The following is a 12,073-nucleotide window of genomic DNA, read 5'->3' on the forward strand; positions in this document are numbered from 1 at the left end:
GCGGCTGCAATACAAACAGTCGGTTCCGGAGCTGGCATTACACGCCTTCCCCTCAAACACCTGAGCTCTGCGTTTTCTCGGACACTCCCCTAAAAATGCCCGGTTACCACCCCGAAGCACCCGCTTTCTGTCAATCACCTTGCATACGGCTGGCGATTAAAAAGTGTCAGGATTTTATCCCAGGAGGATATACCACACGGGTACTACCTATATTTATGCGCAGTCTATTGATTATCCCCTGGCCTGCGAATTCCCTGCTGTGCGATCTGAAAGGCCACCATGCCCCCTACCCGTGAAGCCACTTTATTTGTTCCAACATACAATAAAATGTTCGTTGAATTGTTAGGTTTACATATGCCCCCCCAAAAATATACAATATACCACTTAAAACTTCTCTAGGTATTATTATTATAGCTACTCCCAAGTACAATGTTTAGATTCATAAAGATGTTTAGTTTTTCTCAGCCAAATGGTAACTTACCGGTTTTATGCCACTTACAGCAATGCATCCTCTTAGAGTAGCCTACTTATAAAAAAGAATAGTCTTCCTGAATTCACCATACCGTATCTTGCCAAAACATCATTTGAATTGTGACGCGTGGCTTTTGCCTTAAAGTGTTGCACAAATAAGGTTCTTTGTAAGTGCAGAAAGTAATGTGAATATTGATATTGGCCTCTAGCAAGCTTTTATTAGGTAAAATCATAATATCCATCATCCCTCGTATCAAACTATAAGAGTTTGTGCATGCATCATATAGAATATATTTCTGTTTGAGTGTATTTCTTCCTAAGGGCATGGACAGGTTTCTTGATTAAACTTGTTTCCTTTGAAGCATAAGCACTAGGAAGCAGATTCGGCTTGGCTCTAATTACCTCTTTACATTCAGCTTCTTTACCTTAGTTTACACAATCATTGTCACAACATTTAAAGGTTTGTGAATTTAGAAATAAGGTGATCTTATGCACCCTTTATACTGATTCCTGTGCAACATGTCAACATTATCAAGAATGAATTACGTATTTTTATTTTATTAAGGGACAATGATAATTCATCTCCAGGCGTTTCCTTTATTTGGGTGTTTGAAACCCGCCGGGATCTGCCACAGACCTAGGGCCAGATGCACTAAGCTTCAAAAAGTGATAAAATGGAGAGTGATAAAAAACCAACCAATCCGCTCCTGCCTGACATTTTTCAAACTCAGCTTGTAACATGGCAGGTAGGAGCTGATTGGCTGGCTGTTTATCACTTTCATTTCATCACCTTTGAAGCTTAGTGCATCTGGCCCCTAAACTGAACAAGTCATCATTCCCCATTGGATTTGAAATTGCTGTTCTAGGTGTGAAGGTGCTGTGAAAATAATAGGAACTACCACCATCGCCCCTGCCTCATAAAAATAAAAAATGGTCACAAGGGGACATTCATCTAATTTAAAATCAAGGGGACATTCATCTCAAATGGAAACAACAGGCTCAATGCCTGTCATTCGCTTCACAGTTTCAAAGAAAAGTTGAGTGTCTGTTGCGATTGTGGTTTGCCAAGCTAGAACATGGATAATACAGGGGTCGACAAAGACTATCCCTGTGGCATTATGTGAATATAAAATGGACTGAAAGTCCACACAGAGCAATCATGCTAGGCAAACTGGTACTTGTGGTTCTCCAAATGCCAATTGACCCGGAAGTTAATAAAATTAGGCATGACAGGAATTACTGGGGTCTGTAGATTATGACATTAAAATGTATTTCCTAATTGCTGTTTGATAAATTTGATTCTTGAGAGGTCATTTTAGGTTTTATTATGGTTTCAGACTGTAGAATAATGAGAGTCAATCCAACAGAAAAAATACCTGTAGTGATTCAGAAATGAGTGAATAGAAATTAAATACACATTACCCAAAATAAGATGTATATATATATATATATATATATATATATATATATATATATAGTACTTGTTTCCTAGCACGGCCACAATCGCGGGCATCGTGTACCTTAAAGTTAAGGTACACGAAAGGCAAAATCGGGGGCATTGCGACGGTCGCGTGCATTAACATGGCCCCCGACGAGATCGGCCCGATGCCCGCGATTTTGCCATAGGCTTCAATGTTAAAATATTTTTAACATTGAAATCGGGAGCATCGCGTCGGTCTTGTGCCATTATAATGGCACAAGATGAGATGGACTTGATTAAGTCCATTTTACATAGGAAACAATGTGAAATGGGCCAATATGACCCATTTCACATTGTATATGGCCCCGTCATGGGTTACACAACCCCATTGTAAGCGTCTCCCCACGATTGAAGCCAACCCGAAGCGTGGCGAGCGCAGCGAGCCCGCGCGGGGCGGCGGTGCGCTTCCTCCAATCTTTTCATACCCCTACTATCCACGTCGGCGTGGAGTTGAGAATATAAAGTGTGGCGAGCGCAGCGAGCCACCGAGCCCGAAGCGTGGCGAGCGGACGTGTATACCTGCGCTCGCCACGCTTCGGGTTGGCGTCAATCGTGGGGGGGGGCGTTGAGGGGGTAAAATTGGGGGTCTGGGGAATACTTTACATTGAATCCAATGTAAAATAGGGTCCCAGGGACCCTATTCACATTTGATTCAATGTAAAAATTGGGTCGATCGCGTCGGTCGCATCGCATGCGATTTGGTCGCGTGCGATGCGACCGACGCGATTTTTCCGACACCATCACCCCAATGCAAATCGGTGTGGCCATGCTAGGAAACAAGCATATATATATATATATATACAATATTCTGTGGGAAACGCACACTTTCCAATGTAATTCAGGCAGGGGTTCAAGGTCTGAACAAATAAATATAGTAAGCCAGCCAGAGAGACCCTCAGTCTCCTGGAACGACAGGACCAGCACACCCTTATATTAGATGCAAAAAGTGTATTTATTGAAGCATCGTGTCAATCATCATCAAAGAGATAAAAATTCATCATACTTAGCAGTGACTGGCCAAGGACTGAAGACAGCAGCATACAATCATGCACAAGTGCCCTATATATGCGATTTGGTCGCGTGCGATGCGACCGACGCGATTTTTCCGACACCATCACCCCAATGCAAATCGGTGTGGCCATGCTAGGAAACAAGCATATATATATATATATATATATATATATATATATATATATATATATATATATCCATGGCAACACAACTGGAAATACAGTACTTTTTATTTTATTATCCTTGAGAAAACACAATATAAATACATTATTATTTTAATTATTATACCTACATTACGCTGAACTAATGATTCTTATTTAAAAAGCACCATCTAACTGTCAACCAGACTGCTACTCAGACAAGGAACACTGTTAATTAAGTGGGCCTTATAGCTTAGTACACAAATATGTTAGGTACTGGCATCTCTGCAGCACCTCTAGTGGCTGCTGGGTGTATTTCTAGGCACCCTCAAGCCAAATGCCGATGCCATAGGGCAGCACCCTGGGCACTGCTCACACTACCCTAAGTTACAGCCCTGAGGACATACTGTATATTTGATGACAAATCCAAATTTAAAATCACTAGTTTATTTCATTGGAACAGATTGCTCAGTCTAGTGATGTGTCTTCATTCGGTGATAGAGTTGATGGCTTCAATATATTTTTAATTCATTGCATCTCCGCGAAAAGAGTGAACAGCAACCATAAGCCACAATGATTTGCCGTTGTGTCTGATAGTGTTTCTCAAACCAGTCGTCATGTAACAGTATACACTGTACATGTTCTCCATCTCATGTAGCTGGAGCACATAAACATCTGTCATTTTATACACTGTACTAGATACATGCTAGCTAGAAGATGATTGGATGGGCATTTACCTCTTTTTAAGGACTGATACAGCTTCCTGTAAGATGTTACAAAAGATCCACAGGTTGTAATAATTATTTGTGATTCTTAGTGAGATTTGTACAATATATTGAAGGTCATGCAGATCCCATCGAATCTCCTACTTCATGTGCTAAGTACCGATGTTTGGTACTTTGTACAAGTGCAAACCTGTTCTGCATGTGTGTGTGTATGGGTCCCTAGATGTAGGAAGCTTGAGAGTCAACGGATGTTTAGGGGATGGGGAGGGGCAGCGATGGCCTCCATGCCACCACTGATTAGGAGGAGGGAAGAGGCCAGGGAACTCCACAGCTTGCACATCCCCATGGAGGCTGCAAGCTGCCCAATGGTGAGTGATTCTAGGATACAGGTCGGATCAGTCCTGCAGCAGGAGGCATCTGCTTGTAACAGACGCCTCCTGCTGCATTAACATACATTCCTTGGAAGCAGCAGCGAGAGCCACTACAACCACATGTGAATGAGCCCACTATGTTTATGTTTCCAGAGGACTGCATTTAGAAACACTTATATAGTATATAATTAGGCCCCATGCAGAAGCTTGGAGCACTCCATACCATAGACATTGATGCCTATGTGCTGCTGATTACTCCACACAAGGGAAAGTCACACTGGTGGATACCTGCAGCTTTCCTTGTGTAACACCAGTTTATTATTACAGCCTGAGGAATCGCCAGATTTCCTTAGCTGGCGCAGGCTGCCAGTCAAGCACTCCACCTGACGGGGATGCGCGAGCGTCTCACATGCACACGCGTCCCCATCTGCATGGTGGTGGGGATCGGTTTCCCTGCCCGTCTCCACTTCAGGGAAACAGGCATGGATCTGGGGCAGCTGGGTGCTGCTGTGGCGGGCTGAGGCTGGAGCTGTTGAGGGCGGCGGAGGGCTCCAACAGAATAGGGTGCGCAAGCATCTCATTCACGTGTGCCCCGTTCCGTCGGCTGGCTACAGCTGGCAAATGGTGATTCATCTGATTGTAACATATTCCAGGTTGCTCAGGATTAACAAGCCAAAAACATAATGCACACCTGTAGGAACATGAAACGTAACTAAGTAATAATGTCATGTAATTAAACTGCAGTTCCATTCACACTTGTGACTTTTGAATTTGCCTCTCTGGGAGAAACCTGGAGAGGACAACCAAATCTTCACGGGGACAAGGCTGACGTCTCAAAGCCCCACCCCCAATCCACGCAAACTCTGCGATTCGCAGGTCTGCAAGGAGGGGACAGGACTAAAATGATACAATTCCGCAAATTCCAGCATTCTCTTAGTAGCTACAGGGGGAGCGTGCTATGGCGGACATGCAGGAAACTTGTCCACCTTCCTGGGGGGCTGGAGGGGGACCTGATTTTCGGGAGCCTACTGGCCATTCCGGGAGGGTAGACAAGTATGGTTACATTGTATCACCAGAGGTCATCTATTGCAGGCATGTCCAACGTTGGCCCTCCAGATGTTGTGAAACTACACATCTCAGCATGCTTTGCAATAGTTTTAGCATTCTCTAATAGCAAAACTGTGGCAAAGCATGCTGGGATGTGTAGTTTCACAACATCTGGAGGGCCAACGTTGGACATGCCTGATCTATTGCATGTAGCAGTGAACTTCAAAAGGTTAACTACTGTATGAGTGGATGCATGGTTTAGCTATTTAAGGATAAAATACAATAAAAAATTGTTACGTATAAACAAAAGAATGCTATAATCAAGTGGAGGAATAAGTATGAAAGGGAAGTAACACAAATGAAAGCAGAAAAGAAAGACAGTAGATTCAGGAGTATTTCTTCACAGCGAGGTCTCATAGCAATCTTCATTCACATCTCAAAATATGACAGGAATCAGGAAATATTACTTCAGGTTGCATGCTTCTGTCCTGGCCTATCAAACACACAGAGTAGTAATAGCAAATTACTGGAAACTGCACTTTGAACTACGCCACTGGCAGGTATCCCAGTTAAACAAAATGTAAAGATTTCTTTCCTCTGTGGGGCCTCTTGCACAGGGGTGTCCCTATAGACTCTCTATAGCTGGCTGCAGCAGGTTGGAATGAGGCTCCAGGCCAGGAAAACAAGCCATGACTGGCATTATTTCCTACTGCCTGTGTTGTTTATAAAAAAAGAGATCTTTGGCACGTCTGTCTCTAGTTTGCTCAGTTATATTACAGCAGATTGTCCGCATGTAGGAATGTCATTGCCGGAGCAAAATACTTTAACTACAGCTTCATTATTTGAGAGTTATATACCAGTTCTCCCAGTAAGCACTGGAATGTGGTTATTGTTTTACAGTCAGAAGAAGACATTTTCTGGATAAAATGTGTTTAATGAAAGCAATGTTTCATTTAAAAGACATAAATAAGTAAAACTTATATCCTGCAGTGGCTACACCCACTGTAATTTGAAAAAAAAACAGTCTCAAAATTGAAAGAATATGGGGGGTTATTCGGGTTGATTTGCAAATTCGCAGCCTTGCGAGTCCACCAAACCCCGCCTGCGAAGGCAAGGCCGTCCACCAAGCACCACTAGCATATTACAGTCCTTTTCACATTAGACTGCAATAGATGATTTGTTCTAACATCCGCAGCCCTCTAACTCCCCCCTTCGCTGGGTACTGTATTGTTAATAATCGCATATGCTTTAACATATGCGATTATTAACGCAAAGGACAGCTCTTCCGGTGCTGGACTTCTGGGTCTGAGACCCGGGAGTCCGTCTGCACTTGCGCAAAGTGCCAGAGCTGGCCGCAGGGCATGCTGGGAGGGATTTGTGACAGATCCCTCACACAGCACTGCGGTAAGAAGCCCATAGGCTACAGCAGGGGATCGCCAGCTTTTGCTGGCGATTCCCTCCGCAGCGGTGACACTGCGGAGGGGGGTTAGAGAATACAGAAATGTGGTAAAAACCCTTATAACGGGGTTTTACCGCATTTCTGGTTTAGAGCATCCCGCTCCATGAATTCAAAATATAATTCCATTTAAACAGTAAACTATGCAATCTGGAAAATAAGTGGTTAACTGTCTTTCCGTGTTAGCTCTACAGCCCTGGTCAGGCTGGACCATCAAACATGAATCCTCACAGACAAAGGTATGTATTTATGTATGTATGGCAATGCATGTCTGCTTTTAAAAGCATTCAAAACATTATCAACAACAGGAATATTTCTAAACTTCACATTAAACCATGAAGCGCACATACTTGTATATTCTAATAGAAGTGTTTTGTTCAAATTTTTTTGACAGCAGGGCTGATTTTTATATATAATTTAATTCTAGAAAGCCATATCAATGAAATAGGATTGTAAGTTAAAACATTTTCAAATTGAAATGCTAAATATGCAGCACATAGCAGTTTTACACCTGTGCAAAAGCACCTGTTTGTGTTTGTTAGGTAATACTAGGTAGACAGCTACACCCCTTGATGTTGGAATGCACACCTGTGCAAGTGTTATCTTACGGGCGGTCATACGTGGGTTGGGCAGAGAGGAGAATGGGCATGCCAGTTCACCATGACTGCTATCACTTTACTATCACCCATTTATAATTTAGACCTTTTCTATTTTCTACTGAATTGTTGCTACCTCATTTTACTGCTACCTTATTTTACCTCATTTTATTGCTACCTTAATTTTACGTAAGTCATGGGGAAAAGATCCCAGAGCTCTCTTAATTTTCATTTTTTACATTTAATTAATACTTACAGAACACATAGAAGAAATGTAATTGCACATCAGTCATATAGCTTAATTTATGCATTTCATTTGCGAGCTCGGTCATTTTGTTTCATTGGGCGGGATGTACGAAACAAAAATTGTTTTTGAAATGCACTAAAGCCCCTTCTGCCGGGGCTTCGCTGCTTGGGTTACACCAGCTCTATCTGGCATAACCGCATAGAAGCCTATGGCTTCTCTCTGCAGCGCTGTAGTGTGAGTGATCCGTCATGGATCCCTCCCAGTATGCCCCGTGGTCACCGGTGTCTCTGCGCAGAAATGAGGAAGTCCAAGCAGTGGCAGGGATTGCATTGGGCAGCTCTTATTGGGAGTGCTGCCAAATCCGTTGGTCACTGCATATGTTAGTACATATGCAATGAGCAGCGGCACGTTGGGGGGCGTCATGTACAGTCACAGCTTGGTACAGACCGCCTATTATTCATTATTTTAAATCACACATTTCTTAGCAACCATACCAACAACCTACAGTCACATCCTCCTTTATTTTAAGCACCCACATAAAAATACTGTCCTACCCAGAGTATTTTGAAATGTGTGCCTTAACTAAAGGAGTGTGTGACTGAAGGTGCTTAGTGACATGAGTGACAGATGAGGCGGACAGGTGATGCCGGGGATTAAAGAACAGGAAGTTGCAAGTGACATTGATCATCAGCGAATCTCCAGCAGTATATACTGCTGCACATGTATATAATGCCGGCATGTACTCCTGAGCTCATATATTGTATGCAAATCTGGCTCTGGTACTTGGCAGGGACTTCACAGCCATTTACCTCACTGCATGTCCATGCCTATTTTTAAACCTAATACTAATCCCAGTCCTTACTGTTGGGATCCTGTAGGTCGGGATGTCACTTAGCATTCTGACCATCGGAATCCTGAAAATATTAACTACATTCCTTTGTGGTCAATTTAGGAACTGGAAATAACTCACATTCAGTCTCCATGGCCCTTATTCTGATCGGTGCGGATATATCCGCGTGCGTTCGGCCCGCCGATGTTTTGTGTCTGCGCATGTGCAGAGGCGTCTCTGCGCATGTGCGAGCGGGGCGTACGGCCAAATTCCGCATGATATGTGAACACTCCGAACAGGGGGTGGAGAGGGGCGTGAAGGGCTATTTGGGCTCATTACCATATGCATACGCCCCGCGTTTCATGGGAGTTCCCATGAAAACGCTGGGCGTACGTATGGTAATGCGGCCGTGATGCACGTGTAGGGGGCGGACATATGACGGATGTCAGCTGCCCACCAAGATCTCTGCTTTTGCACGGAAAAATGTCCGTGTGGTCTGAGGTTGCGGGTGCTGGTGGAGCACTCGGTCCTGCATTCGATGGTCTGCGACCATCGAATGATGGGGGAGGTTCCCTTAGATGGAGGAGGCGTATTCCGTGAAAAATACACGTGCGGTCCGTTCGGACAGCTTCTTACAGCATACGGACGGAGTTGGCGATCCGTATGGAAGGCGGGGTTTCGCACGCACGGTCCTGGCCGCATAATCGGCTCCGGCCGCACCGATCAGAATAAGGGCCCATCTCCGGATGTTTATGTAAATATGTTATCAAGGAATCAACTCTCATTTTTTAGCACATGGTTGCATAATAAGTACGAAAAATATAATTAATATTAGTTTTTCCCTTTTTTATCGTATATTTCTCCCAATCGGACCCAAAGCACTTGAAATTACTACAGAGTGTGAGGCAGCCATCTTGAGCACACCAGATTCTAATTCAGAGATGCAGGTAAAACCAATCTTTACATACATCTCTGAGATTATTTGATGTACCCATTCACAGGATCTGAACTGAGCATGTGCAGATCTATGGATGCGATGACAGTTGCATTGCCCCAAACGAATGATAGAAATGCTGCGACCATTTGCAGGTGAAGGTATGGCAGTCATGACCTGTATTATCAGAAACAAGAAGTGTCTAATACATTTTTGAGGCTTACAGAGATTAGGCAGCCATTTTGAGTAGGCTTAGGCTCACTCAAATGTCCGATGCTGCAACGGATTGTCATGATGATGATACGATGCTGCGTCTTCAAAGACAGTAGTTGGATCTGAGTTGCCGAGTTTCACTTCAGGCGCCTCCTGCGGCAGCTGTTATTCCTTTGGCAACAATCTCTAAAACAGGCCCTCAGTTGCTAGTAATTATTCAATTTCATCAATGCTTGTCCAAGTTCAGTTTACAGTCTAAATCAACATAGCTCTATGATTTTGGACTTGAATAAATCCAGAGCACCCAGGAGCGTCCCAATCAAAACATGGGAAGAACAGACAAACTGTACATAGATAGGGCCTTTTGGGAATGAAATCCAAGACCCCAGTATTGTGAGGCAGGAATGGTAACAAATGTGCCACCATGCTATCCCTTGCTTGTGCCTAGCTCTGTCTGAGGTCCCCCTGCAGAATCTAGAATCCCAATCTACCATCCTTTTATAGAAGAGTCTGCTTCAACTCAAAAATGTGCATATTTGTTAAGTGGTGATGGCTGCTAGGTGCGAGACTCCTCACCATTTTCTGGCACGTCACAACCACAGTGATCATGGAATTTTCATCACTTTCCAAAGATTTGTCCAGGAAAATCTGTGAGGCAGGATTAAAGTGCATTTTTATGGGACACAAACCTATATTTTCCCAGAATTTTTTTGTGAGACCCACTTTGTGCACCCAGACATGAGGGTACTGTAGAGTGCCAAGAAAAATACTACATGGCCACTGGTTGAGTCCTAGTGTTGTTGGTATAGCTATGAAGAGGACTGGACTCTTTTTAAGGCATGACTCTCCTGTAGTAGCCTGGTCACCTGGTCCGCGGCTGGTTGGGGGGATCCCATACTGTGGTAACCTGTGCTAGGCCCTGGTTTTCTTTTTCTATAATTCCTGTACTACTGGTAGATGAAACTTTGTACTACTGGTAGATGAAACCCTGGTTTTTCTTTTTCTATAATTCCTGTACTACTGGTAGCTGAAACTTTAGCATATGGCCACCTACAGTATGATGGAGACATTGTTATCAGTTAAATTGTTTCTAAAAAAGGTTGAATCCACATACACTTGAACAATTTGAATTATATTTGCCGGTTGGATGTCTGGCAAGTTAAACATAAACCAAAACAAACTCCCACAGCAGTTTTTAATTGGTGTTTTTTCCCCTTTTTTTTCTTTTTTATAATGTATTAGTTTTCATTAGTTTTATACGATATTGAACAAAATAGTAGGGTACAGAAAGATAAATAAAATAGGGGAGAGAAAAATAAAGGAAGAACACACATTGATACAGTCATAAATATATACATACATACACATATATATATATTATATATAATCGTGCTTGTAGGGCGGCACTATCTCAAAAAATCACGTCGTACAACTGGAGTAGATATCAACGTTTCAAAGTCTTTTACTGTTACTTCATCATCAGGACATGATGACGAAGTAACAGTAAAAGACTTCGAAACGTTGATCTCTACTTCAGTTGTGTGACATGATTTTTTGAGAGAGTGCCGCCCTACAAGTGTGATTATTGTTGGACCCCTGCATTTGGGAGTACCAATGGGAAGGCACCCCATGTGAGTAAACTGGTCGAGGAGTGCTTGCCCAAATTGTGACTAATATATATATATACACTAAATCAATATTATTATAGAAGCCAATCAGAAGGCACTCAAAAAGCAAAATCAGCCCAGCTAATTCCACCTTGATTACACTGCTCTGTGCTAATTTTACCTCACAACTAAATTAACCCAGAAGAATACATTTTTTATGTCATTATTGTTGTATATAATCAATCCTGGTTGAGAAAATGGATAAGTAAGTTTGGGCAAACAGTGCAGAACACCATGGGGGAAATTTACTAAGATGTGAGTTGTATTTCAGATGGGATGTTGCTATGGGCAACCAATCAGAAACTACTTTTTTATTTTTTTTAGCACCTTCTAGAACATGGGTCCTCAAACTGCGGCTCTCCAGATGTTGTGAAACTAAAAATCCCAGCATGCCTTGCCACAGTTTTGCTATAAGGGAGTGTTAAAACCGTGGCAAGGCATGCTGGGATTTGTAGTTTCACAACATCTGAAGGGCCACAGTTCAAGGACCCATGTTCTAGAAGATAATAGATAGTATTTGATTGTTTGCTCATAGCAACATCTCATGTGAAATACAACTCACATCTTAGTAAATGTCCCCCTGTGTGTTGAATAAAATGGATTTTGCTGGCTCATAGGTGCTGCATGAAATAATGTTTTCCTAGAAGGCAAACATGACTCAACATAGGTTCTTTCTAATTTCCTTGTTTCTGTTGTGGGATGATCTATCCATTTGCAGAAGTGGGTGCTGAATGCTGCCTCTCACTATCCAAACAAAGGGTCAGCAAGAGGCAGATGGAACCAAAGGTTAGACAGCTGAAAAAACAATGTTTTATTTATGCAGCAACACAGGTGATCCAGAGGAGGAAGTGCTAAATCCAAGAACTGGAATGCCGGCTCTGAAGGT

This window comes from Crinia signifera, chromosome 1 (assembly GCF_055691185.1).
Source record: "Crinia signifera chromosome 1, ASM5569118v1, whole genome shotgun sequence".
Classification (NCBI taxonomy): Eukaryota; Metazoa; Chordata; class Amphibia; order Anura; family Myobatrachidae; genus Crinia; species Crinia signifera.